This window comes from Manis pentadactyla, chromosome 13, assembly GCF_030020395.1.
Source record: "Manis pentadactyla isolate mManPen7 chromosome 13, mManPen7.hap1, whole genome shotgun sequence".
In the NCBI taxonomy this organism is placed as follows: domain Eukaryota; kingdom Metazoa; phylum Chordata; class Mammalia; order Pholidota; family Manidae; genus Manis; species Manis pentadactyla.
This window is the reverse complement of record NC_080031.1, coordinates 77,762,592-77,785,337: the sequence shown is the minus strand read 5'-3', so window position 1 is coordinate 77,785,337 and position 22,746 is coordinate 77,762,592. Positions and strand designations below refer to the sequence as shown.

Genomic DNA, 22,746 nt, shown 5'->3' with positions numbered 1-22,746 from the left:
ATTAGGCTTGGGGTGGATTAATGATTGTGCATTGAGCATTGACTCCCCTATACAGAATTTTATTGTGTTAACAACCATCTGATCAATAAATATGAGAGATGCCCTCACAAAAAAAAAAAAAAATAGGACAGACTTCCAATGGTAAAATAAATAAGTAACCGGGATGTAATGTATAGCATAAGGAATATAGTCAAGATATTGTAACAGCTTGGTAGGGTGATAGCTGGAACCTAGAATTATGTATATAAATGTTCTACCACTGTGTTGTACACTTGAAACTAATGTAATGTAATACTGTGTGTCAACTACCCTTCAATAAAAAATAATTATTTAAAAAAAAAAAAAAAGAATAGGTACTTTGTGCTCAAACAGCTCTTTATCAAGTTCTATTTTTGTTCCTCTAGACAGATCACTTAACTTCTTGTCTTTCAATGAAGATAAGATCCTAAGTAAAAAGCAACTGCCATTTTTAAAAGTTCAAATCTTAAACAACAGTAATGATTTGCTTTTAGTAGATTTTCAGGCATAATGATAGTTTAGGGGAAACATGGGGCATGTCTTCTGACATGACATGATAGTTGTTTTGCTTCCCAGCGTTCTCTTCCCTTCCCCTGACAATCACATTCAGATAGCCATTTGGAGAACTACCAGCTTCCTAGTCCTCAAACCATTTGTTGTGAGTGGACCTGAAGCTTGGTATAGGGGGTTGACAGAGAACTTAGATCTAGCCAATCAAAGCTTTGCATCCCCTGGTCAGACTTAAGACAAAAAGCATTAATTTTGCGAGATTGTCTTCAGCATACCATGAAAAGTGCTACTTCCAGTATCACCTCTTCCTTCCAGAGCCATACATACACTGGTCACTGGCAGAGAACCGATTTTATCTATGTGGACCCCAACTCATAAGGAGCTGAATTCCAGCTAGCCTCACAGGTGCTGTCTCCAGTAAGTCATTTCATTCTCGTGTGAAGCCAGCTGCTTCTGTGCATTGGAGTTACATGGTAAGATCTACTTTTCTTGTGAGCACTGGCACGTTTCTCTACTTCTTTCAGAACACTTTTCAGAGTTTTCAAGTGCAAAGCAACTTTTCTTTGAGGTGCAACTTTGTAAGTGGGCCCCCTCAGTGTCTGAGAGCAGATTCTACCCAGGGGTCTGGAAGAAATGGTGTAGGTATGATGGAACATGAGGTCAATCAGCATGCCCAGGTACCCAGGTAAGGTGACTGCATCAGCAAAGGTCACTTCTGGTTTGAAAAGCAAGGGAAGACCAGTTCGCCAGGTAGAAGGGATTATATCTGCTGACACTAGAAGGTCAGTGGGTTTAGTTTGGATTTATAAGCAGATTTTTAAAAATCTTCCCAAGGGTTGCATCTACAATTCTCAGTCTCGCTCTTTCCCAAGTAATGCATTTTCACATAAAACATCTGGCAATTCTTTGAATTCAACCTATGTTGTAATTTAACAAGCCATAGGGTTGGACTTTGTGATTGATTCCTGGCAACCAACCACCACAAGAAAGAAAATTCTTCTAAGGCTAAAATCTCCCTGGTTCTCTAACCATGTTGAGTAGAAAATGTAGTCCTGAAATTCTCACTTCTTTTTTAACTCTACCCGGTGCAGTCTGCAGCAGCCAGCTGCTGCCCATTCATCATGTAATACTGCACCAGAACCCTTATCACTCCGTTATCAAAGCTATGTTTTCTAAGGGCATTTCATTCCAGGGTCAGAGATTACTATTATCCCATCATTTAAAGGCAAAGTGGATCCCATTTCTTTCAAATCCAAGTAGGTTAAATACCTAACCTACTATCCCAAGTGCTATTATCAATCAGGGTTCAGTCAAAGGAAACAGAAAACATTCTATTTTAAGCAGAAAGTAATTTGAATCAGGGAATTTGGTCTTGACAAAATCAGTGACACAGATGGAGAATTGGACGTGAACTCCAGAAATAATTTCAGAAGGATTCTGTAACAGTGGCCTGCCAAGGGAGCTGCTACGTAGACCTTGGTTAGGCACGTTGGGAATCTGGAAACTGTCCCTGGCACTACTACTCTGGGAACACTTACCTTAGCTGCAATCTAGGGATCTGGAAGGTACAGCTGTCAGCCCCCGAGCCATGCCTGCACCTCCTCAACTCTGCACTACACCCTAGTCCCACAAAGCTACTGCACAGACCTTGGGACCTCCCTGCAGCAGAGAACCCCAATTCCCACACAGTCATGCTTGCCAGCAAGAATCAGCAGAAACTGAAAAAGGAATACCTTACATCAGTTTTAAGTTTTGTGCATCCCATCTGATTGAACAGCATAACTCTTACAGTTTCAAGGATCTCTGACAGGTGTACATTGTAGCTCTTCTACCTCTGCTACTCAGGAAGGCTTTCAAGGGGCTGCATCCCTCACAAAATCACAAAGCGAAATTCTGACACACTTGAAAAAATGACCTCGCTTATACTTGGATTTGTAATAAATGTGGTTCTTGGATGGTTCGTATTTATAAAAATGTTAATAAGCTATATTCTGAGTTTAAAATCAGCTTAAGCACAATGTTTTCCCAGCTTCCTGCCAATGAGTTGGACCTTTACTACTTCCAGAGCTACCTTCTCTCCGTGGTCAAGGGCTGAATTCTAAGGAAAGCAAATTAACTCCTAGAGATTTGTGAACTGAAAGGTTCTGTAAATGTCCCTTTAAACAATGTTTGGATTTATCTAAATAAGTTTTGGAGTAAAGTTTCATGTATCTTCATGGAAAAGGCAAAGAAATATTTCAGATACTATAGATGTGATGGAGGAGTATTATTACTTGAGTAGTTTATCTGATTTTCAGAAAATGTACTGATCTTTTTACTCACACTGACAAAGATGCCATATCTGACATCATATATCCTGAAAACATACAATAATTTCCCAAAATAACGAATAGTAAAGTGTCTTATGTGCAAGGGAAAAGTGTAATGCTTGAGAACGGGAGGCACACAGACACCTGTATTCAGCAGCAGGCTCATCTGCAAATGGAACCACTTACCTGCAAATTCTCAGATGAGGTCTAAACAACCACGTCTCAAGGTCTGGTGTTTTTAAATATGGATTCATCAAAGAGGAGAAACACTTCATGCTTTTTAATTTTTTATGTTAATGATTTGAGTTTTAAAAAATCCAACAGATGGTGCCCAAACATGTTCAGTGAATTGAAATAAAAAGGGGGAGGAAACTAATGCTATTGTAATTGTTTTCAGAACCTTACATATGTGCAGCAGTGAAAAAAGATTTAAAATTTAAAACTGTTCTTTAACTGCTCTCTACATCTGAGAATATCCTAATTCATGCTTTGCAGAAAAATCAGCCCATTCACAAATGAATTTAAATTTAACTTTTTAAAATTAACTTTAAAATGAACGTACAGTATGCCATTTGAAATTATTTGCTCACATTTAGATTCTGCATGTCTACGAGTTCCTTCCACACTGTGCCGACTTGGAAAGAACAACAAGGCAACTCAATTCCAATGGGGAATCAGTGAGACAAGAATGTCAAAGCCCAGATCTGGACGTTGTGGCTGAGACAATGGCTGAGCAGGGATGCTGTGGTCCTCTTGTCCCTACTACTGCCTCAGGTCCTTATAGCTTTGAATTTGTTTCCAGTGCATGTGTGGGCTCAAATAACTGACCTCACCCTCCTTCTTAACACAGCCTAGGTCTTTGTACTTACATATCCCAAAGAGCATAGTTTAATAAATAGTATACATACTATTATATGTAGTATATATAGTGTATATATGGTTTATATCACATAAAAAAGAGAGAGATCATTAGTTAAAAGAAAAGAGGAACCAAAAGCAAGGTTATTGTCATTCAGCATTCTGAGTGAAGAAAACATATACCGTTTCTTAAATGTATTGAGTGATTCATTGATAAATCTCTTCTCCCAGCATATGGGCTTGAACTAACCCATTAACTTTCCAACACACTCATGTCTCCACCCAGTTACTCATTCCAGAGTTATAGTTATTGAGTCAAATGCCTTGGCCATTCTAAGAAAATTCCACAAGTAACAATTACCGTACTTGGCAGGAAAGCCTGTGGTAATACCCGGCTAGAACTTTATTTTTTTGTTGACTTAAAAATACATTTCTAAAATATTTTTCAGATTTATTGCTAACTTAGGAAAGTATATTACCAAACTATAATGTGAAGAAAGAGCTAAAAGAAGTAATTTAAGCTGGTAAATAGATATAATCCAAATCAACATACAATTTAATTATCATCTAAATATAATTGAGTCCCTGTCCCCAGATGGCCTCAAATAGTAAATAAAAGCAATTGGAATCTTTACTAAGTCTCTTGGTGGGGGAGAAATGCCTAAAAATGGACAGATTGCCTAAAATTCTTAATACAAGCCATATGACTTGTTCTTGGATAGTTTTCTTATTCCTTTCTTTCTAACACTCAACTCAGTCCTTCCTGTGGTCCTCCCACTGTTCCCCTTTCTCTCTCATCTCTCTCCTGCCTCAGGAGGGACCCTCTTTCAGTCCCTTGCCTCCTCCAGCTTGAGCTGCCTACAGGGCCTTTCCCTGCTGCATGCAGCCCTCGGTCAAGTTTATTCTTGCTCTGTGCTTTGACTGCTTTTTCATAAGAATTATCCCACCACCCATATTCTGCGTAGAATACAACCAACAAGTAAGAAGTATTTCTCCTTGAAAGAAAGAAAAGGGGTGGGGAAGGCTATGGATATTTACAAGGTAATTCTATTTTCTCTGTTGCCCTTGGCCCCATAAGATCTTTCTGAACCACTACCAAGAGGAGAATGCCATCTGTGTTTGCACAGCTCACCACCACTCATCACATTCCAACAAGCTTTTCTTCTTCTGCACTGGGGTCAGACAGGCTCCCCACCAGACAGGAACTCTGGAAAGTAAGTGTACCATGCCTGTGTCCATCTATGTTTCTCCTATATAATTGGAAAGGAAATGCACCAGCACTAGGATTTTAATGCCCACCCACTCACTCAGGGCCTTTGTTTTCATAACAGGAAAATGAAGGTGATTTCACAGAATTCTTTCTAATACATGGCGCTTGACTACTAAATGACCTGCACCAACAGAACCAAAGCAATATGGGACCAAGCTGAATCACCAAAGTCTGGGGGCATCCGAAGTGGCTCAGACAATTTTTCCTCCCATTCTGGGTACTATAAAATGTAGGGAGTTGGGTAGCTCAAAAATCCTACTGGAGTTCAATAACGGGGGACACTTCCCAACCTGGAACTCTCTGGGCAAGACAGGGCCTCCCCAGGGTCAGAAACCTCACTTTAAAGCATCACACTTCGAGAGCTGCCAGCCTTGCCTCATGCCTTCCTCCTCAAGACTTCTCCAGATCTGGGCTTGAGGCTCATTCATCTGCAATGCTCCTGCAGGCCAGCTACATTCATGTCTTGGTCCACTTGAGTTGAAACTTGTTTAATGTTTACTCAAGTCTAAGGCTGCTTAATAATTCTTCCTGATCAGTTCTTTTCTCAGGAACTTGATCCAGGCAATCCTGAACCCATGTCATACTCTATTGCCCCTAGAGGGTGACTCATTTCAGTGGTTTTTGGTAGAAATGCAAAAGCAGTTTTTTCCCACTCACAGTTTCAAACGACATATGAATTCCAGCAAATCTCCGTCCTGGTGTAACTCATTCTAGAGCGGTGAGGAAGTCTATTATGGAAAGGAAAGTATTGACTGGCTTTGACACAGTGGACCTATAGAGAACATTTTTCTGTCTCTGAGGAAGTCTACCAAAGCAGTCTTATGTCATTTCCTAACCACCCCTAAAAGTCCATTTTGGGGCTCCTGGTGAGACACCTCCCATGAATTTCTCAAATTCCTAGTAGCAAGTAGCCTGTGTCAGTGAATCCAGAAACTGCTGTACTTCAAGTCTCCCAGGAGAAGCCATGCCATGAAGATATGAAGTTTTCAGAAGGTGAGTCGAGATATTAAACTAACAATAGCAGGACTATTACAGTCTTCTTTCTTTTAGGAATTATTATAATAAATTGAGAAAAATTCCAAGCAATTGAGAGAGTCTGTTGAGAATGGATTAAAAGAAAAGACTATAGATACCCTCACCACAATGCTGCATAAATCTAGTTCTACATTTAGAACGTCCTATCCCCAAAATTGATGTTTGCTTCAGTATATCTCCAGAACATTTCATTGGCTTTTGATATTACTCTAAAAGCCACTGGCACTTGTTCTGGGACCATTTCCTCATTTATAACGAATCTGTTAATAACCCGGCAGGCATGGGGTGAGTGCTTGGTTCTAGTGATTATTAAACGTTAGGCTCAAAACCCCACAAAGTAGTCCCTAACACGTAACTCCCATAGAACCTGGGCTCCACACCAACTTAGCAGGATGTCAATTCAATAAACAATAGTCAGTCATTGTAATAGTAATTTAGCAGTCAGAAACTTTAGACTCCAAGGGAATGCCAAAATAGAGATCACATACTAAAGACAGTCAGTTTTCTTTAAAAATGTCTTTAGACATCATGCTCAGTCTCAATCTCTAGCCAATGTGAAATAAACATTGCATTTTTAAGACAGATCTCCATTCTCTTTCAGTGTTAATGGCATTACTTTTCAGAAATTAGGTTGAAGTACCATCATGAAATAAATCTTTGTTAAAAATGATGATGTATCAGGTAATATATTGTAGCAGCATTTTATTTAGGGTCTTCAGTATCATCAGGAAAATGTATTATTTGCCTCCAGAAATAATCAACTTGATAATATCCATTTACTTACAAGGAAACAAGCAATTTGCATCAATTTGTTCTCTCTAATCACTGTTTGTATAACTGATTATTAGTACAAGGTTATAGCATAGTAAAAATGTACTGATAAATAAAATAACTCAGTGTATGCTCATTCTTTGTAGGGTATTTTTCTTTTTTGAAAGCAAGCCTCTAATGGAGACATTTAGAGAAAAGCCGATTTGATTGTGTACATAAACATAAACACAAAAATATCTGCTGTAATAATTTGTGGATTTTCTTTGTGGTAATCTTAAAGATCACAAATGATAATTTGGCAGTTCACATGTGAAAATATCTCCATTTTCACTGGAGCTGGGCCTGCACTTCACTGGGGCACTGTTATTTCCCAGAACCAGTCACAGCATTTTTAAGAGCCCCATCTCAATGCTCACATATGCATTCTGCCACGTAAACTTTGCAGTTTAGTGTAGAGTGCCTTAAAGTATTTCTCCTTCTCATCTTACAATTCACCACCCAGTCAACTGCTGAAGCACCATTCTCAAAAAAGGGCAGCTTATAAAGCAACCAGAGTCCTAATAAGATGTCAGTAACTGGTCATTTAAATGAATTATTCAATTTACAAGTGAATAAATAAGATAACTCTAAAACTATCTAGTCTACCATAAAACTGCTTTTTTTGTTGTTGTTTTGTTCCAATTAGTTTACCCTTATCCTTTTTAAATTAAGAAACATGCAGATTTTGGTACATGTAAATGTGAGAGTCTAACTAAAGCCAGCTTGGTGTGGTCAAGTATTGGGCAAGATATCCCATTCACCTCAGCCAAGACCCTGTCATTTTAGTGAGATTAAGGTTCCAATTGCTTCAGCCCAAGAGCCCTCTGGAGCAGACTCCCTGCATTCTGGTTAAATTATGCCTATTTCTCTCCCAAGTGAGTAAATACTTACATTCCCATGCTGAGACAGCTGAAGTGACTTTATATTTGGCACACTGATTCTGGGAGTGTAATACATGTTTGTTGAAACCATGCTGGGCTGGGACAAAGTATTTTTATGATTACTACTTATTAACATATATTGAGAACAGATACTATACTTGATCAACACACAATACATAAAGGAAGTCATCATCATTTCTACAGATGGAAATAAACAGCTTGGATGATTACTGATGAAATTTATATCCTTATGGAAATTGTAGTTTGATCAGGAAGACAGACATTGAACATGTAACTATAGGTGAGGTCAGCTTTACAAAGAAGTGCAGTAAGTATACTGTGTATGTGCCAAAGAGAAACAGCTGACCTTCTGTCGGGGTTAAGGGAGAGTCTCCAGAAAGAAATGACATTCGAACTGAGACTTGAAGAAGGAGATGAATTTGGCTAACACAAGAGTAGAGTGATTCATGCAAAAAAGGCCCTTGATGGGAGCTGGGATGACAGTTTGATCTGGAAAGGCAATGAATAGTAGCAGTGTAAAGGAGGTGGGGCTGGGGGAACATGGAGAGGGTGGTGGCATGGAACTGCAGAAGTCGACAAGAGCCGGGTCCATTAGGCCCTAGTATGGATTTTCTACTTCACCCTAAGAGCAGTGAGATTCCCCTAAAGTGTTCTGATGACAGGAATGGCACGGTCAGATGTGTATTTGTGAAAAAATTATCCTGGCTGCAGTATGGAATATGTGAGGAGTGAGCATGTGTGAATGTGGGGAAATTGGTTAGGAGGCTAGTGCCTAAGAGAGAGAATTGATGACATGGACAAGGGTGTTTGAAGTGGACATGGAGAGAAGTAGAAATGTCCAAGAAATATAAAGGAGGTCGAATGGACAATACCTGGCAATGGATTAGATGTTGGGGTAAAGGACAAGGTGACCTGAGGGATGGCTCCCAGGTTTCTGGACTAGGCAGTTGGGGCTATGGTTACTAGGATAAAGAACTATAAGGGAATACTATGGTGCAAAAAATATATATATATATTTACATATATAATCTATTTGGAATATATGTGTGTATGTGTGTGTACATATATATATATATGTACACACACATAACTTTCATTTAAAAATTATTTCCTTCTTATCCATGATTAATTGACACTTCATACATACAAGTACTGCTCCTCTTACCCAACTCTTTGATTGATTCTGTACGAGCTAAAATTAGGTAAAAAGCAAATAAAATTATACTTTCTTCTTATCTTTTAGTTTTTAAGAATCACTATAATTAGTTGAGATGTATTAATATTTTAGATAAAATAGCAAGTGAATATTTTTGGAAGTATCTGTTTATTTCCAATATTGTGAGTATATGAAATGGGTTATTCATGTTCTTTTCAATAGTTCTTTTTGATGCTAAAAATTATTTCCCCCAATAAATTAATTCTTCATTCACTGATGCATCATATGTGTTTCTGAGACAAAGATACAACTGAATGTATGTGTATGAATGAGCTAGGTGAAAATAGCATGAGAACCTCTCAGCTAACCTGAAGGATTGTGATATAATAGTATGTGTATTAATTTAAGGCACAGAATTTTGGGATGGTTTGCTATATAGCAATAGTTAACTGATTTGTTACTGTTTTTTTTTCATTACCTACTTTCTAAAATTGTCCATATAGAATCATTCTTTGTGTGTCTTGATCGTCTTCTCTTATTCACATCCTCCAGCTCTTGTTTGCAGTCTCTTCTTATTCTTCTCAGGTCTTAATGAAGAAAAGTTCTTAAAAGGATATAAAGTCAAATATATTAAATCTATATAGTAGCAACAAACAACAAGAAAAAGTAAGTTCAAATACTTTCATTTACAACAACCTTAAAACATGTAAAATGCTTAGGAATAAATTTAACAGAAGTGATGAAAAATTTCCACAAAGAATGTTATAAAACATTGCTGAAAGAAATTAAAGACAACCTGAATAAGTGGAGTAATATACAGTGTTCATAGATGGGAAGATTCATATCATTAAAATGTAAATTGTCTCCAAATTGATCTACATATTTAATGCAGCCTCAATCACAATTCCAGCAGTGTTTTAGATAGAAATTGACAGACTGTTTCTAATTGTATACTTAGAAATATACATTTAAATGCAAATAACATAAAATGGGATATTGTTGGGAAAAAATAAAATTGGAGGACTTTTTCAAGATTTCAAGAATTACAATAATCAAGACAGTGTGGTGTTGGCATAAAAATAAGCAAACAGATCATTGAAAAAAGAATAGGAAGTTCAGAAACAGATCCATACATATAAGGCAAATCAATATTTGACAATGGTGTCAAGGGGCATCTTGGAGAAAGAATAGTCTTTTCAACAAAGACTGATGGATCAACTTGATATCCACATGGAAACAAAATAAACATCAACTCCTATGTCATACTATCCCTAAAAGTGTTCCTAAATGGCTCATCAACTTAAACATAACACTAAAATTATAAAGGTTCTATAAGAAAACATAGAAGAAAATGTTCTGGACTTGTGTTAGAAAAAGATTTCTTAGGATACAAAAAGCACTAACAATAAAAGAAAACAAGCTAATCAACTGGGTTTTATCAAAATTATAAACTCACTTGTTCTTCAAAAGACATCATTAAGAAAATAAAAAGGTAAGCCCACAAAGAGGATATTTTTAGTACATATGTCTCACAAAAATCTGTGTCCAGAATGCATAAAAAGGTTACACCACAATAAGAATATAAAAAATTAAAAATTTGGTCAAAGATAAGTGGAGGGCCCCCACCAGTAAGATGGCGAACTTCCGGCTTCTCTTCCGGGTCCTCAGTTCCCGACGGTGCCACCTAAAGACCTATCACCTCTCTCCCCACTCCCACTCCCAGCACCTAGCCAATAGCCACCAGCCCCGTAGAAGTAACACCACAATCACCCCATGCCCCTTCCTATATAACCCAGCACCTTTCCCCAATAAAGCGGAATTCTCCGGTGAATTGCTGCTGTGTGTCGCTCCTTTCCTTTCAATAAGAATATATATTTCACAAATGTGCAACACATGAAAAATTTCACATGAAAGAAGTGCTCAAAATCTTTTGTCATTAAGAAAATGTGAATTAAAACAACAATGAGATACCACTTTCTATCCAATGGCTAAAATAGAAAGACTGAAATATCAAAAGCTGACAAGAATGCAAAACAATGAGAAGTCTATATGTGGCTGGTGTGGATGTAAAGTAGTATAACTACTTATAAAAAGATCTGACAGTTTCTTATCAAATTAAACATGTACCTAAAGATTCAACAATTCGACCCTTTAAGTATTTACCAAAAAGAAATGAAAAAAATAAATCCATAGAATAATTTGTAGATGAATATTCATAGCAGCTTTGTTTGTAATAGCTTCAACCTGGAAAAGAAATGCTGAGCAAAAGAAGAGACACAAAAAGGTACCTTCTGTATAACTGCCACTTACATAAAGTTCTAGACTAGATAAAACTAATCCAGGTGAATAAAAAATCAGAGCTGTGGTTTCCTGGGGCAGGGGTGGAGTGGGCTCATGGGCACTTCATAGAATAATGGAAATATTCTAGATCTTGAATGTGGTGCTGGTTTCAAAGGCATATACACTTACTAAAATTCATCAAACTGCACACTTGGCAGCTATGCATCTTATTTTACGTAAATTATATATTAATAAAGTTGATTTGTTTTTCAAAGAATCTTCTTGCCTCAAAGTAACAAAATAGGCACTTTAAAAAGTAAATAATGTCCCTTTTCCCATGTTTATGGAAAATGCCTTTCTGCATGATTGCCTATAGACAAATAGTGTTTCTTGGTTTTTAAGTTCTCACATCCAAGTACCAAGCAGTAACAACAGTCACCATCTACTCAGTGCCTAAAATAAGCCAGACTCTTGGCCACATACTTATGAACATGTTATCCTCACAACATCTCTGCAAGATAGGTTTTCATATCTTTATTTTTGGTGGAGAAACCCAAGTGTCAGAATAGTTAAGTAATTAGTCCAAGAACTCCCTGTTAGTTAATAGTAGAGGTAACAGTTATCCAAGGACTGTCTTTCTTTTTTCTTCTACTTTTCGCCTTCCAGTTCACTTGCATGTCACACTTACCCCAAGGCCATCTACGTACAGGCACTGGATAAGTAGTGATTGCTAGTTTAGTCATTTAATTGGCAGCCCACAAGCCTTTTGTCATGTAAACTTTAATGAGTCTCTCAACCTAATTTTTCCAATAACTAAAGAAAGAAAGTTAAAGAAACAAGTACTTAACTTCTTTCTACTTCACATGCCTAGAGTTTAATATAGAGTGTTTATGACCGGACAGGGCTGGCTTCAGGATCTAGCTCTGCCAGTTCTTCACTGAGCATGGTACTTTGTCTCTCTAAGCTTCAGTTTCTTATACATAAAACAGAACTATTAATAACCACCTCACAGGTTGTTGTGAGGATAAAATGAGGTAACACATTTAAGCATTTTGCATTATGCCAGAATATAGTAACTGACAAGAAATAGAAATGCTTACTATTAATGAGAGGACAGGTATCACCCTTAGTTAGAGAGGGTGATTTAATTGTTTAATTTTCTTATTACTGCACATTTCCTTATTATTTCATTTTTCTACTAGGAATCTGTTTAGCAAGCTTGAAAAGGGCCTGAGTATTAAACTTAGTTATTTTGGCTTTGGAGATTCATTTTCTGCAGATCATTTTGAGGCTGTACACATTCACTTAAAATTTTCACTTAATATTCATTTAATATTTTTTTTTTTTATTGAAGGGTAGTTGACAACAGTATTATCATTTAATATTTTCACTGAATCAATTCATATATTTCCAATGTGCCACTGAATTGTTTATTTACAAATAAAAGTTAAGTAAAAATGAAAAGTTCTCCTTATACTATTTATTTGCAAAATCTTATGTAGACTACTAGGAATAAGCATAAAAGATATGTCACTAGCAAAAAAGCATGTCTTGTTCCTGTAAGTAGCCAGCATAGTGGTCAAACTGTCCTATATAACCTTTAGAAATCACAGTTCCCACAGACTTCATGAGCTTCAGTTTTTCTCTTTTTATCAGCCATGTTCTAAAAGGAATGACTGTGATCCCTGAAATAGTTTTAATAAAAGAAAAATAGGTAGAAGCCAAAAAAAAACCCCATGTTTACAACCATGTACTAAAATGTACAACATTATAACTAACTGGACCTGCTTCAAAAGGTGCCCCGGAGCTTTAAAAGTCATTACATCAAAATCTTTGATTCATTGCCTAAGGGGCTATATAATCAAGATGTAAGATGGTTAAATGAGTAGTATTCTAATGATAGCAAACAGGAAAAACACTATGATTCTCCAAACCGACCTGAAGCACAGTTAGGAAACAGGTTTACACCTTCACAGCCTCATCAAAACCTGCCTTTAACTCTGCCTCTGTTCCAAACTACAGAATACCCTTACATGTTCTGAGAACTACAGTTTTATAGAGGAGAAAAAGAAAACGCCGTATAATTTGCCTTAGGTTGTTAATAACTTGCTGACTCACTCCTCCTCAGCTACAACAGAAAGCAGGGCTCCTCAGTTAAACTAAAGCAGAGGGTGGCTGATGGTGGACTGCGATCACTGCTTGTGACAGGCAGACAACAGGAATGCCTTTGTTCAGCATAAATGTCCTCCTTACCTCTATTGCACTTCCTCAGAGGATCACACCTAGGTTATGTTAAATTAGATAACTTTTAGGCTTCTAGGTCAGTGAGGTGAAAACAGGAAGAGTTGGGGAGCACCAAATAAGCCAGGTTGTGGTCTGGGGAACAAACCTTGGTCTATCAGTTAGAAAGAACCCTAGTGCACCCCACAGCATAAAGAACAGCTGCCTCTTTGTCCCCAGCCAGTCCATCAGGCCCAATCAAATCACTTGGACTTTCCTTGGAGGCAGTTTTGCCAACTGGCTGACCCCTTATTTTTGTGGTCATTATAACCAAATTACTTTGAACTCTGATTCACTGAATTTCAAAGACCCATTCTCCTATCAAAACTTTGCCTCCTCTTATTTTTGTATTTTGTTATAATGACTAAAGTTGTTTACTTAATCATGTATGAAAATGCAGTGAAGAAACTAGAATGAAATACTTCTCCATTCCCTGGGGTTAAGTTCCACTTCTCCCTTCCCGAAGTGGCCCAAGGGGATGGATAACCAAACAAGATATATTTAAAATTCATTATTTCTGGAATTCTTCTACCCAGTCTGTTTACTGATTTTTTTTTTTCAGTTTGGTCTTGACACACAGACATGTGTGTACCAACTGTCTACCTTTTATATTTAGGTAAGTACCTAGAAGTGGTATGTGGCCGAAGACAAGGAGGAGGATAAGGGAACACAGGCACACTGTTAACTTTAAGACTAACATTTTCCTCTCCTCCATTTTACTCCAACTAAAAAGATTTCTGGTTCTTCATTCCACTCTGTTGCCCTTTTTCTGAATTGATTTAACATGAATGTTCTCAGTGTCCTCATTCACCTCTTGATTCATCCCCCTTGTGCCGGATGTCATACTTACCTCTTCTCTCAGTCATTTCTTCTTACACATCTCCAACTTCCCACTTGCTTTGTTCTTTTTATTCTCTGTGATGTTTTCAAACTGTGTGATACCAAAGCACATGTGGACATTAGTCTTTACCAAAGAACATGATTTATATATGCTTCTTGAGCCCCAAACAAAAGAGTTGATGCTCAACTCAGAGGTCTTTGACTATGGCATTAGTGTTTTGACTTTGGACATTCAATGACACTGCTACATGGCTTGGGCTGTCTGCATAACTCTACCTTCCTTTGCTTGAATTAGCTCACAAATATAAATATGGTTAACAGGAACTTAGCCTATGACGACTTTGCCGTCTTGGCCAATGGGCCAGATGTTGCAGTTTAAATTCTTGATATCCATAGCTTAGAACGTTAAAAAATAATTAGCATCATTCCATCTCTCTCTCTCTCTCATGGTATATATATTGCAGAATTGTCCACAAAAAGAAAGTGTCAAGGTCAAAGAGGAATCAGCTATGGATCTTACCAAAGCTAAAAAGTGAAAGGCATCTTGATGTAAAGGCAATTGGTGGTGTAATTATTATTTTTTCAGTGTTTAGTTAAAGAAAGTATCCTCCTATCTTGCTGATAATAGTTTGTCACTGAACAGGGAGCACATGTGTGGCTAGATAGTCTCCCACAGGTCTCGCAGACTCTTCCAATTCTTCCCAATGTGGTAGCCACATGTTTGTCTTCAGCTGGCTAAGCCTTAAGCCAGAGAGAGTTTAGAGAAAGTGGAAGAGAGAGAAATCCAACTAAAAATCTCATTAGGATGTGCGATTTTCCCCTTTAGTGTGCATTTAAAAGAAAATAAATACTGCACATAATTACTGTTCCAGTTAGTTATTTAGACTCTTAAGATATTTTTAAGTCTGTTGGAGCAGATTTGACATAAATGATGAACCTCATTCAACTATACATTTTGAGGGCTCATGTGTACAAATCACCATTATGGTATAGTACTCTTCAGAGCATAAATGTGTTCAAGAAATACCTGTAAAACAAATAAATGTGTATTGTATTTCACTGATGGGAACTACGTAAAAAGGGGAAATGGCAGTCTTCAGACTCACACATGAAATATGTCCAATATTTCAAAGTCCAACTAAAGAAGCTATTCAATTAAATATTGACAATCATAATGACACGTGATAGTGAATAAATGGAAAGTAGCTGTAATTACTCAGATAGTCATAAAAATCAGAGGAAAAACACTTTAGAAGGGATTTGGGTTAATCTTTGAATCCCACAGCTTTTATATGTAAGCACCAGGATGGAAACAAGGGTATTTTATCTAAAATGCAGCATAAACTTTCTGCCCTCCCATTAGGGGCTGCTCTGGTCTGCCATTCGAACAGTCTGATCTCCATAGCAAAAGTCTTCCCTCAGCCACGTGTGGTTAAGCACTAGCAGTTGTGGGCTTCTATTTCCTGGGAGTAAGCTGCTCATGGGCACAGCCTTTTTCTGATGAGCGATAATTATACTCTCTCCCTGCTTTTCCTATAATTTTCCCTGTCCATCCAAATTATATACACCTGCTGCTTCTTTTTATTCCACCTTTTTATAGCAGGTTTGGAGAAACTGAGTCATTTTAGTTCTGTAACAAGTCTATGAAATGCAGCTAGACATGTCTCTGACCTTCATACAGAGAGATGGGACTATTCCCCTGCCATCAGCGGGATTTCCATTTGAATTTTTATCTTCACCATATAAACAATAGACTTACCAATCCATTGGAAAGCTTATCTGATACCCCATTGTGCCTGAGGATGCTGTGTATTCATGGGTAGAGCAAATCCACCTTGACGCAAAAGACCCAAACCTATCCCCTTGGACACAGAACCGTGACATGATCAGGTGAAAGAACTCGCCACAACCCCCTCAGTGTCAGGGCGTGTAAGTGGCAAACAACAGAAACTGACTTCGGCCTCATTAAGCCACGAGGGGATGCACTGGGAAAATGAAAGGGAAAGCTTAAGGACCAGATCTTGGAAGGTACTGGTTTAAAACAGCTCAGGGGAAATCTGTGTAGCAAGAACTCATGGGCTCCAATGTTTTTGACCCTTGTGTCCTTCCGCTCAGGATTTGAGTTTTAGGGAGTTGTCTTGAAGAGCCCAGCGTGCACCTCATGCCCACTGCTGAGAGGAGGGCAAGTCTCACGATTGCCCAGTCAGCCCCACCATGCAGTTGAGGGAGGGAAGTTTCCCAAAGGAAAATAGTTGTTTTTATCAGAAAAAAATAGAGAAAATGGTTGCTGGGCAATAAAATCAGCCTATGTCCACACAAAAAGGATCAAACACAAAGGGAGGGACAACCAGCAGTCATGGGTGTAGACTGAAGCATATCTAGACACCAGCCCAGTGACGAGACCAATAAAAGGGTTATTAAAATCTGGTTTTGAGTCATAGTTTTAAATCGGGCCATTTAAACTTTTTTTTTTTTCCTCAGAAATGCTTCCCGTGTTGCCCAAACCCTGAGTGGTGTGTGAATAACTGGTCCATTAAGCATCTCTTTCCAGTCAGTGTTTCCTACCGCCTACCCCCGCCCTCCCACCCATTCTCCTGTGGCCACTCCTACTCCTGTCAAAATCTGAATCTGGAGGCTATTTCTTTAGCAACACTTTGTTTAGATTAGAAGACCAATCAAACACCGTTCGCTGCTTTACTGACTTCTCCACTTTTAACAAATGGTGATTGAAGTTTTTTTTTTTTAATCAAAGTCGAACCTCCTCACTAGATACAGAAAGAGAAGAAACAAGTCAGATAAAATGCTTATGTCAAGCTGCTTTCTGAGGGCTTGCTCTGGCTGACTCTGCTCTTGTAAGAATAGAAATAAGTTAGCATAAGAGTAGCCATTTTAAGGGCCTAGAAGCCGTTTTCTGAGGTTGTGACTTAAAAAGAAAAACTGGAGCTGGGTAAGGCCTAGAAAAACAAGTTAATCAATCATAAACACCGGAATAAGGCAGAATCGCCCTGACAATTAAAGAATGGTCTTATCCTGCCTAACCCCAGGATGTATGTCTTGCAAGAATAATGTATAGCTGTGGGAAATTACTATGAGTTAAGTGCTTTGAAAATGCTATATAAACCCTTAGTTCTAAGTGCTCGGGGTCCTTGTTGAAACCCGCTGTGTCGTCAGCAGACACTTGGACCCCAGCTAGCTGGAATAACCATAAACCTCTTGCTTGTTGCATCGATCCGCCGTGGCCTTCGTCTCCTCACTGGGGGGAAGCGCAGACTGGAATAAAGCCATTGAGTCTTACACTCTCACCCCCTTAAACTTCCTGGTAGGCACTCTTGAGATGAAAGACGGTTCTTCATTTCCACTCAAGGTACCAACCAGGCTGGCATTTTGAAAAAGAGACAGGTTTATACGTTTTGGCTTTAGTGGGCTTTGTTTCCTGTAAAATTTAACTTTTGGTTATTAAAATATTCACTGTAGGAAACAAATTTGTAACCCATTTCTCATTACCCACACAGAAAAACAAAATTTGATATCCTGGGGTCCCCCTTTTTTATTTTATAATAAGACGACAGTGCCTGTCTTAGGTGCCCCAAGGCAGCGACTCTGATCTTACCCGTCATTGGTACTCCCACTCCAGTGTGGAAGCCGTCTTAGGTTGCCAGAGGCTCTAGGGTGCTTACCCATCTTTGACTATCCCGTCTCTTTTTTCTCCTTAATAAAACCAGTCTAACTCAGACTGGGTCAAGGTAGGTGCCTGTCTTAGGTTGTATGGTTGAAGTAAATCCTTACCCGTCATGGGGCTATAGTCCTCTGTCGACCCCTCCCTGTCTTAGGTTGGTATTTACAATTCAACCATATCTTACCCGTCATTGGCTACCATACTTGACTTTAGATATTATGATTTACAAGTGGGGGGGGGGGGCCGTCTGCAATTTCAAATGATGCAGGCCTCTTAAGGCTTGCTGGATGAGTTTCTACATGCTGCGAAGGACACAAGGCCCTAGTAACAGCCACAAAAGCCATAAAATGCTTAGAGTTAAGAGGTGTGACAGCGTGCCAGAGACTATTCAGGGGTTCTTTGCACATGTCTTTCATCTGATTTAATATATCAGATGCAGTTTTGGCTGCAAATAAGATATTATTTAAATGGTTCTGTGGTGACCAGGAATATAACTCTCCCTTTTTTGTTTTTTCCAATTGAGCTTTAAGGGTGCTATGGGCATGTTTCACAGTGCCTTGGCTTTGTGGATTATATGGTATCTTAGTTTTGTGTGAAATATGCATTACATGGCTGAGATCAAACATGTCAAAAGACAGACATAACTTGTATATATATATATATATATATATATATATATATATAGGTTTTAACAAACTACTAGTCAAATTGCATACAAACATTAACAGAATAGGAATACAGATACATAATAAAGGCAGACTTACAATTACTAGTTATATCTAATGAAATTAAGAAAACTAGTTAGATAATTCAGGCATTTGTAAAAACTTATTGACAATATGATGGATATCATCTAATTGATTTTGGGTAGTTTGAGAAAAATCAGACAAATTGAAACAACACATTCTTGGAAACTGTTCACATCTTACATGCTCTTTTAACAGCAGACAGTCCACAGCAGCACGATTCTGAGGTACTGCAACTCGCAATTCTCTCAGTTCTTGGTGGAGTTCAGATAATACAGAAGCAGTCAATTTTGTTGTTTTGCTATATGCGCAGGCCAGCTTAGATATCTCCTTTAGCATTCTAACGACAAGTCCAGGAACTGGCAGGAGGAACACAGCCGCAACTGCAACAGCAGCAGGACCTCAAAGCTTCAAGTTTTCATCACAGTCAGATGGCAGAGCTCGGAGAAGTCTCTTGTGCTTATATTCAGGATGGTCTATTAGAGCAGGAAGAATGGGTCTCACCCCATAAAAACCTTGATAGTGTGGAGAGAGGGCTTGATATGTTTTGTTATTACACAAAATACTTAACCATTTGGAAGTCTATATCTAGAGGACTATTTTACATTGATTGTACAATTACAGTAAGAGGGTACATGAGTACAATTAATACATACACAATCAGTAATTATAGTAGTACTAACAGGTAAATGTAATTGGGCATCAGGAGTAAGCGTCTTAGGGGGAGGAGTGACCTTTCTGTAACATAAAACATTCAGTAACAAAGTTTAGCATTATTCCTTTTGACAGCACTTTTTAGGTAAGTATATATCAGGTAAATAAGCCAAATTAGTCAAATATTTTCTTTGATGAGAAGAAATTCTACTGATATGTTCCAGGGGCCCTCTGGAAAATATCAGAGTTAATTGAGAGGTAAAAATACTTTTTTAAAATTTGTCTTGGGAAGTTGTCAAAAGGTTTTAAGGCACTTGCCTAAATAGAATTATAGTTATTAAATAACACTTATTATTTAACTAGAATGATAATAAGAAAGTTTAAAAGCAAATGCAGGTTACATAGTTGTTAACACCTAGCTTAGTCTTTTTAATATGAAGATCTTATTTTCTTAAATACTCAGACAATTTATTAAGACTTTAAGCATAAGAAACTGTTTTAATAAAACAATTAGAGAACCCTTTGCAATCTTTGAATATTAAGAGCAGACTAACAGTTAAAGAATACTTTGTCTTTCCAACTGAAAACAAAACTCCGATTTTGCTGTGTTCTTGATATTAAGACTCACTTGCTTTAATTTCACATAGCATGATTATATCTGTAAGAATATAGTAATTTATTCTTCATTTGCCCCATGGTCCCAAGCACATAAGCCGGTGAGAATTATGCCTGGGCTTGCCTGGGGCTTGACTGGGTTTATCCCGCCTTATCTCTAAACATCTTGATGCTCCCGCAAAGCAACAGGCTGAGCGGATCTGCCACAACAAAAGGCACCATGCTGCTGCACCACACTGCTCTCTCTGTCTCTCTGTCTCCCTTTAAATAAATAGCTGTACTTTAGAACAATTAACTTTCTTTTACTCTCAACAAAACAAACTTTCATTCTTTATACTTTCTCTTATTAAAACACACATCTTAACATACTAAAATATTTTCCTTATTATATCAAGTAGTTTTCATTAGAACTTAAAACTATTTGATACTTTAACTTTCAGTGAACACTGAAAAATAGGCCACTGCAAACTGTTACACCAACATTCTTCAGATTGATACATTTATGAACATATTTTATCATTTTTGGAAATGTGCCTTATAGCACAATTTCTTATTAAGTACAAAATATATCTATATAGCTTAGCAAACTTTAAGAATTTCGGTTACCACAAAAATTCTCAAGCTGTTTGCAGATATATACATTTATACATTAACACAGTAATATTATTAAAAGGTTTATTTGCTACACTTGTTTACTTATTTTTAGCAACGTGCCAGATTACTTATAAAACTTTTACTAAACATCAAAGTCAAGCTTTTCTTTAAGCATCTTCTTGAAATATTTAACAGGTAACATCAACTTAAATGACTTTAAGTAAACTTTGGCAGTTAATAACTATAAGGACATGTCCATATCAGTGTGTGTATGGTCCAGGGGGCTGGAAATGAAATGCAAGTACAACTCTAGCTCTAGTCATTTAAAGCCAGGCTGTTATTGCAGAAGATAAATTTCTTCTATCTCAGGAAGTTCAGTTTAAGACTTCTCAATTCTCAAAGATAGTGATGAACTTAATAAGTAGAATAGATGTTCACTAAAAGAATTTAGAAAACTAGCTCCATATTGTAGTAGTTCATTGAACTTTTGACTATATTCTTCCCTTGTGGCAAAATATATTTAGCTGCATAGGGACGCATTGGGGGGTGGTGGATAGGTTTGTATGGGGGAGGCTTAAGGTGTAAAGGACTGGCTCCGTGAGACGCCAGGGGTTCTCATGATCATGATAATGAGCAGCTTGTTCTCTTAATGTCTCTTCATCTTCCGGGCTTAAATGATTGTTTTGATGTCTTAAAGACGTGAGTGTAGGGTAAATGGAGGGGATTTTGGGGGAATTAGATTTGCCAGGTTTACTTTCAGGTTTATCTTGGGGATCTGGAGTATTTTGTTCAGATTGGGGCTTGGGAGTTTCTTCGAGAGAAACAGCGGGATCTTCAGGAATATCCACAGTTATTGAAGGACAAGTAGAGGGTGGTCGTGAGTTTTTTCTAAGGGCTATTTCTCCTGTTTCTATAACATTTTTGATATCAGGGTCTTGTGAATGAACTTTAAGGATAACATGAATAAGGTTCCAAAAGGAGAATACTGAGACAGGAATCTTTTCAGGGCCAAAGGTCTGATAAAAATCTTGGAGGGTATCACCAACTCTTTCCCAGCGTTTACAACTGATAGTGCCCTCTAGGGGGAACCAAGGACAATTTTCATGTACGAAGGAAAAAAAGTGTCAAAGATCTTTTTTCTTAACCCTTACACCTCGTGTCCTGAGAGAATCCTTAACTCCGTTAAGAAATACCTCGTGGGAGTTCAGAGAATTGCCCATCATTATGGTCACAACCTCCGCTCGGCCTAAATTTAAATTCCTCCATATCAGCCGCGACTACACCAATGTCTTGAGTCAGTGAAGCCACTCTCATCAGCTCAGACGAGCCCCTGCTTACGTAGGACAGCCGGCAGGTATAATCCGCCTGCTCGGACCCTCTAGGGCAGGGACCCCGTAGTCAGAGTCCCCTGGGTATGCCTTCGAGGTGAAAGGCCGTTAGCCCAAAGTAAGCACAAGGTTTTCAGAGAGGGGCAACCAGAGGACAAAACAAGGGATAAATCGCGGCAGGAGACTGGGGGAAGTGATAAAACCAATTAAATTACTACATCGAACTCGCAAGAGGTATTTTGAAATGCTTGCTTGTGAAATGCGTCTACTTACTTCTCACGGATCTGTATTACGGACGGGTGGGCCGCAGTGATAGTCAATGCAGAGTCGGCGTCAGGCTCCTACCTGCGCGACGTCTCAAATGAGTGCCTGGCCAGGCCTACAAGTAGACGTTTCAGCAGGGCGCGCGTCCCCGTCGGGCTCCACGTTGGGCGCCAGTTGTCCCGTCCCGCGGGACTATCAACGAGGGCCAGAATGAGAAACCTGCAGAAATGAAACAAGCAAGGGACACAAAGCACGACCAGCAAGACAGGATGTCTGATCAAGCTGGCACAGTTTATTGTTTGCAGGCTCAATTTATACAGGTTAGCAAGGAAGGGGTGGGTCAGAAGATAACTGGACCTTAGGTGGCGCCGGCGGGAAGGTGTAGAGGGGTGATTGGGCCTTGGCTGGCACTGGCGGGAGCAGAGGACCCGGAAGAGAAGCGGGTAGTTCGCCATTTTGTGGGTGGGGGCCCTTGGGAGGGAGGTTTTAAGGGTGGGGCTTTCGTAACCAAGCCTGCTTAAAGGCCCACAGGTTTGCTCCCAACACTGGGGTTTATTTGCTGAGGGAGCTTCCCATAAAAGCGAGTAAGTGTGCATTGGGA

General features: G+C 38.5%; 2 long non-coding RNA genes across 2 annotated transcripts in view; both read right to left on the bottom strand.

The window, feature by feature from the left end:
* LOC130680311 (uncharacterized) overlaps positions 1 to 22,746 on the bottom strand; it is a 111,884-nt gene that overhangs the window by 85,067 nt on the left and 4,071 nt on the right. Inside the window, exons 3-4 of the long non-coding RNA XR_008993265.1 lie at positions 14,279 to 14,359; positions 9,351 to 9,472 (exon numbers count right to left, since the gene is read on the bottom strand). This is a non-coding gene — a long non-coding RNA (uncharacterized LOC130680311). The remainder of the gene's footprint in view (positions 1 to 9,350; positions 9,473 to 14,278; positions 14,360 to 22,746) is intronic.
* LOC130680312 (uncharacterized) lies at positions 18,606 to 22,621 on the bottom strand. Its single transcript, XR_008993266.1, has 2 exons — positions 22,155 to 22,621; positions 18,606 to 19,205 (listed from the first exon to the last, which is right to left on the bottom strand). It is a non-coding gene; the product is annotated as an uncharacterized LOC130680312 (long non-coding RNA).